Source organism: Tupaia chinensis, unplaced genomic scaffold (assembly GCF_000334495.1).
Source record: "Tupaia chinensis unplaced genomic scaffold, TupChi_1.0 Scaffold000478_3, whole genome shotgun sequence".
Taxonomy (NCBI): Eukaryota; Metazoa; Chordata; class Mammalia; order Scandentia; family Tupaiidae; genus Tupaia; species Tupaia belangeri.
The window spans coordinates 416740-423420 of record NW_006159990.1 but is presented as its reverse complement, the minus strand read 5'-3'; positions in this window follow the sequence as shown (position 1 = coordinate 423420).

The window sequence follows — 6681 nt, the reverse complement described above, 5'->3', positions numbered from 1 at the left end:
CTTTCGCCTAAAAAATAATAATAATAATGGTTATTAGTGTTTGTTAGTATTACATAATACGTGTAAAGTACTTCTAATGGTGTCTGCCACACAGTACACATTGTTGATATAAATTACTGGTCCCACTACTATTGTTATTACCCTAATGTCAATCACCACCATATAGTTAGGTACCGATACATGTAAAGGGGAATGAATATTTCTTCATTCTTATTTCTGGGCCCTCATATTATACGTGTGGTATAGGAAGGACAAGGACTGATGAGGGTCCCTGTGGCAGTTCACAGTGTGGTCTCCCTTACATGAATATAAATCATATAATAGTGCCTTCACTTTTTGAGTACAAAATTTAAGTACAATGTTTTGTTGAAGACAGAAGGAAGTTCATACTAAATAACTTTATTTTTTCTTTTCTCATTTATTTTGTGTTTTTAATGGATAGTGGTAGCAGGAATTGGCTTACCGGGGAATAGTTTGTTGAAGTATATCTCTCTTCATGTTAAGTGGTGAGAGTGCTTCTCTAATGAGAAACCAAAGCCTGCGAGGTTTTTGTGCTACAATATAATATCAAGATAGGGGCCAGCAGATGGCATAGCAATTGCATCACTAGGCTCCCATGGTTTGAATCCTGGACCCGGTGGCTTAAAACTCATGTCAGGTGCATGTGCATACATGCCCAAGATCCCGGGGGATTGAGGGAACGGTTGAGAATGGAGAAGAAAAGATTGTGGTGTGTCCATCCCCCTGGGGAGTGATTTCCCACTTTCCTTCTCACTGTCTCTGTCTCTGTTGCTCTCTGACGAGCAATGTGTACTGTGTGGCAGACACCATTAGAAGTACTTTACACGTATTATGTAATACTAACAAACACTAATAATCATTATTATTATCATTTTTTAGGCGAAAGCATTGAAGCCTAAATAAGCCACTTGCCTAAAGACACATGACTGATAGGTTTGTGCCCTAAGGCATAAACCTCTAAAAATAATATCAAGTAAAAAATTACTGATATTATAAAAATATAGATGAGCAAAGTCAGACCAATAGCCTGTTGTATAGTCTTTTAGATTCTATTTCCAACCCTTACTGCATCAGTGTTTATTTGTACTTGATGCTTTTAATTAAGCTTCTACTCTAAAAAACTCTTCTTTCTTAGCTCATTAATCCATATCTTTTTTGATTCCTTGATATGTGAGTCAAAATATTCTGATTGCCTCTCCAGTCAGATCATCCACTCAGCACACATGCATTATTTACACAAATTCCTGCGTCTCTTTGGAAACCTTGTTTTAGTCTGTTTGTATAGCATGGACAACCAGAAGTATTGAAAGTTCCTTAATATCAGGGACCATATCTTCTATTTCAGTTTCTCTCCCTAAGGTACCTGTCATAATATTCAGAAGCATTTATCAAGTACACAGTGATGTTTAATGAATGTTATTGATTGGCAAGACTTTCACACAGTTGAGAGAGCAAGACATCAGAGAGGTTTTCTGGGAGATAAGCAGAGAAACCGAGGCCAGAGATGTATAGATTCCAGTTTTATCCATGTAGAGAGATTAGTTTCATCAGACAAAAGCCCTCATTTTCTTAAACTTTTTATGTACATGAGCATCCCATGTCTTTGAGTGTTTTCAATGTCTTTTTGATATTCTCTTATAAAAAATATATGCCTTTCTAATAGATGACCCTAATAGTGAGGTGAAAAAGAATGTTGTAATTTATATAATGATTATATTTTCTTTCTAATATTCTCCAATTATGGAGAGCTTTAAGGTTGTTCCTGTTACCTAACTTTGCCATGTACTGTGATTTTAAAAATGAATTCATTTTACTATTTTCATCTTGTGACATATCATCATCAAATTTTCAATAGTATATGTGACCAGTATATAAAAATATGAAAGAAATTATACATTCTTTGAGAAAATATGGAGTATACTTAAATTTAAAATATAATTTGGCATGTATCTTAGTGTAATGTGAAAGACATTGTGATGAGACATTTGTATAAAAAGCAAAAGCCAATTCTTTCATTTCAAAGGTTTTCTTGAACTATGCTGTGAATTTAGGAGAGAAAATTATATAGGCAATGCAGTGTTTATTGAAGATATAGTCTTGTAAGGAAACACTATGGTATGTGATTGACTTAGTAATTCTCCACCATGAAAAATAACCAAATGATTTTTACTTCAGACAAATCATGTGGACCATAAGTCATTAAATATGTATTATGAAATGCAGAAAACATTTGAGTTAGTAAGTTTAAAAAAATAATCTTTGTTTTTTAGAGAGATTTTTGCTATAGGGTACATATGCTCACCAGAGAGACAGAGAGAAACAGACAAAAAGAGAGTAATTGCCCCCCAAAGGAGATGGCCATGCCACATTCCTCTCTCCTCCATTCTCCTTTCAGGATCTTGGGTATGCACACATGTGTTCAGTGTTAGTTTTTCTGTTTTTTTTTGGGGGGGGGAGTTTTTTGCGATAGGGCGCATGCACTCACCAGACAGACAGAGATAGAGAGACAGAGAGACAGAAAGCGAGAAATCACCCCCGCAGGGGCGATGGCCATGCCGCAATCCCTTCTCCTCCATTTTCCTCTCGGGATCTTGGGCACGCACACACATGCGCCTGGCGTGAGTTTTAAGCCACCGGGTCCAGGATGCGAACCGTGGTTGACTACATGGGAGTCCAGTGACATGTCCAGCATCAGTTTTAAGATGCCGGGTCTGGGACTCAAACCACTGTAGACCATATGGGAGTCTAGTGATGTAACCATTACGCTATGTGCTGGTCCAAAATTGAATCTTAAGTAAGGAAAAATGTATATTGCCACAAACCCTGAAATTCACATGTGGCCCAGACCAGTGGCATAGTTGGTAGCAAACTGAACTGCAATGTTGAGAGCAATGTGACAACCTTGGGTTTATCCTCAGGGTGGGTTTAAATATACACTGGGCACTAGGACATGTGCCCAGGGTCCTGAAGGGCTAGAGTACTGGGGAAGGAGGATTACAGTGTGATGAGGCCCCGTTGAGATTGTTTCTATCATGCCTGCATGTGTGCTATCATGAAGAAAATAAACTTTAAGAAATTTACATATATGTATTTATGGTAATAGTCATCGATACCAATACAGTCAAACATGGAATAGATGGTGTAAGAGAAATCAAGGGCACTGATTGTCAGCAAACTAACACAGTCATAGCTATAAGCTCATGACGGCATATAAAATAAATGTCATTCTTTTTATATCAGGAATTGGTGTCAATGAACTATATTCCAGGAGCTAATAATATGTAACTATGGGTAAATTGTCCTTGAGCCTCAGAACATTGAGTTATTTTCATAGCAAGCACCTTTCACTTCAAGTGCTATATTAAGGTAACAATCAGATAAACAGTATACTTAACATAAATGAGGGCTTATTGGTGTAGAATAATTGCAGCAACTTTGTTCATGTGTTTTCACCTTGTAGCTCTCAAGCATCATTACTTTTGTCCCTTGTCCAGATGTGTCTTGTATCAAGAGGTATTTCTGTAGTTTCCAATTATAAGTCATTTTGAAGGAAATGTGTATTGGACTGTTTGTGAAGACTATTACTAACTTGAAACAAATAATTGAGGTACAAATAAAGATTCTTTAATTGGAACATTTTTATGTATTATTAGGATAATTTATTTTATTTTATTTATTTTTTTTTACATTTAGTCACTGTATGTCATTACAGATAATTGTTACATATTTTTAGAAGATACTACTGTAATCTTTTAACTTTTTGTACAAAGTTCTATTGATACAAACCAAATTTAATGTCCTATAGAAAAAACTAAGGTAGGCACACCTTCTGCTTTTAGATATTCTTAAGATGAGAAAGAAATGGTGTCTCTTTCATTCATCAGTGTATTACGTGCAATGATTAGCAAATAACACAAAGCTGTATAAATGAAAAGTAAAATTGCACAAATGCAGGTAAAGTTTATTTTCACTGATATTATTTTCTAATTCCCCAATAATCTGGATACTACACAGTAATCTCATTAGGCAGTTTCACGTGAACAAAAAATGAGGGAAAGGTTTGGATAGTATCTGAAGGCCACTGATGATAGCTGATATTTGAGATGGCTGTAATTTAGAATTGTTCTGTGTTTCAACAAAGTACAAGGGAAATGATAAAAATGCTTTGAAATTCTACTCAATATGTTGTTTATGGAATATCTCTTTGGAGGCACATTAAAACAAACACTCCTCAAAAACCTTCAAATTGTGAATGGGTAACCACTTGGCAAAAACATACATATCAAACTATAAAGCCTGGGTATATCTATATTTAACTTACAGCTGTTATATAAAACTCACGGATAATTAAAATATGTATTACTTGATCTCTGTGGTTCTCAAAAGTGATGCTATGAGCCACAGCTCCATAGATTCTGAATTAATTTGTATGACATGGAGCTCAGTTGCTTTAAGCTTTCTGGTTGATTATGATATGACTATACGATTGAGAGCTACTGTTTTGCACCATGAGCTCAGAGAAGGAAGCAAAGACTTTAGGATGAATTGGCCCTCTCTTGAAATTCAGCATGGTCACGGCCTATGTAGCCTTGTGCAGGGTACTGTCAGATGCTTCTTCAATGATATGGGAAATAAAAACTCAGAAGATTCCTATGGGAATTGCACCTGATAGTGTTTATAAAGCCTTTGGTATGACTCAGAATACTTAATCTTCATCTTTATTATTATTTTTTTTGAGAGGTTTTCGCTATAGGGCGCATGCGCGTGCCCGACAGAGAGAGACATAGAGACAGAAAGTGAGAAATCACCCCCCAGGGAGGATGGTCACGCCACAATCCCTTCTCCTCCTCCATTCTTCTCTCAGGATCTTGGGCATGCATGCACACACGCCCAGCGTGAGTTCTAAGCCACCGGGTTCGGGACGCGAACCGCGGTTGACTACGTAGGAGTCCAGCGACATAGCCATTACGCTAACTGCTGGTTCCCCTTAATCTTCATCTTTATGGCATTCCTTAATCCCTGATAATCCTAGGTATAAGATCGCTTTTTTCTATAATATTGGGTAAAATTAATGTCACTGCTTCCAATATATTATCTATCAATAGTAAAATTTTCAAGGATTCTCTGTGGATGAGTTTAATGCATACAATTATTTCCTCCCCCCTTTTTTTTCCTGCTTAAATTCTTAGTCCCCGCTTCCCATTTGCTTCCTGCTTCTGACTCCACTTCTACTTTGTAAGGTACCCCTAGACAAAGTCCCTACCCTACTATAACAAGTACCATCAACCAATGCTTATTACACTAAAAGTTAGTGATTTAGCAAACAACTTTAAGTTGCATATTGGATAGCCCTTTTCTTTAAAATTTTTCAACCTTTCTGGCTTTAAGGATTTTTATTAGTTGTCTTTTCCAGTGGTGGTGGTGGTGTTTTCTGACTTCCTTTCATATTGTTGGGCTCCTTTTGTTTCTTCTTCAAACTTCATCACGTTTTCCTAGATTTTTTTTTTCTCTTCTAAATTCCTATTTAGTCTTTAATTCTCTACTTTATTCACTTCTAGGCCATTTAGTTTTGCCCTGATTAATATTTTTTGCCACAAAGTTTTTAAATACTATATTTTGCTAAATAAAAACTGTGCTTGCGTTAAGGAGGAATGTTGCCAATGATAATTTTCTTCCGTATTGTACAATGTTACATAACATCATAATTATCATTGTTTTTTATATTACGTTTCATTGTAGTTCTCTTTAAGTAAATAAAAGTTGTTGAGTGTAAGAATCTCAAAGGTTAGTGGTCATAACAATAGCCAGTAGTTTATTAAACTACAGTCTTGCCAGACATTTCAATTTGGCATTTTAGCAATTTTAATAAGCATGAATTTTAATAAACATGAAAGACAAATTTTTTAAAAATTGCAAGAGGGCTCATGCACTCACCAGAGAAAGATGAAGAGACAAGAAGAGGGAGTGGGAGAAAGCATCCCCAATGGCTTGTGGTCATGCTGTAATCCCTTCTCCATTTCTCCATCCTGTTGAGGTTTTGGGCATGCACACACATGTGCCCAGTGTGTTTTTCAAGTCACCAGCCTGGGACTCAGACTGTGCAGTTGGCCATGTTGGATTCATTTCCATTAACTACCAGACCATGAGCCTGCCCCCATCATAAGCCTGATATAGGTCCTGGCTTATGTATAGTGAATAATAAAATATGATTTGGATCAACCAGATGCTAGTGTAAAAACACCTGTTTATGTGAAACCATGTATTCACTCTTTCCATGAAAGACAAATTTTTTAAAAATTGCAAGAGGGCTCATGCACTCACCAGAGAAAGATGAAGAGACAAGAAGAGGGAGTGGGAGAAAGCATCCCCAATGGCTTGTGGTCATGCTGTAATCCCTTCTCCATTTCTCCATCCTGTTGAGGTTTTGGGCATGCACACACATGTGCCCAGTGTGTTTTTCAAGTCACCAGCCTGGGACTCAGACTGTGCAGTTGGCCATGTTGGATTCATTTCCATTAACTACCAGACCATGAGCCTGCCCCCATCATAAGCCTGATATAGGTCCTGGCTTATGTATAGTGAATAATAAAATATGATTTGGATCAACCAGATGCTAGTGTAAAAACACCTGTTTATGTGAAACCATGTATTCACTCTTTC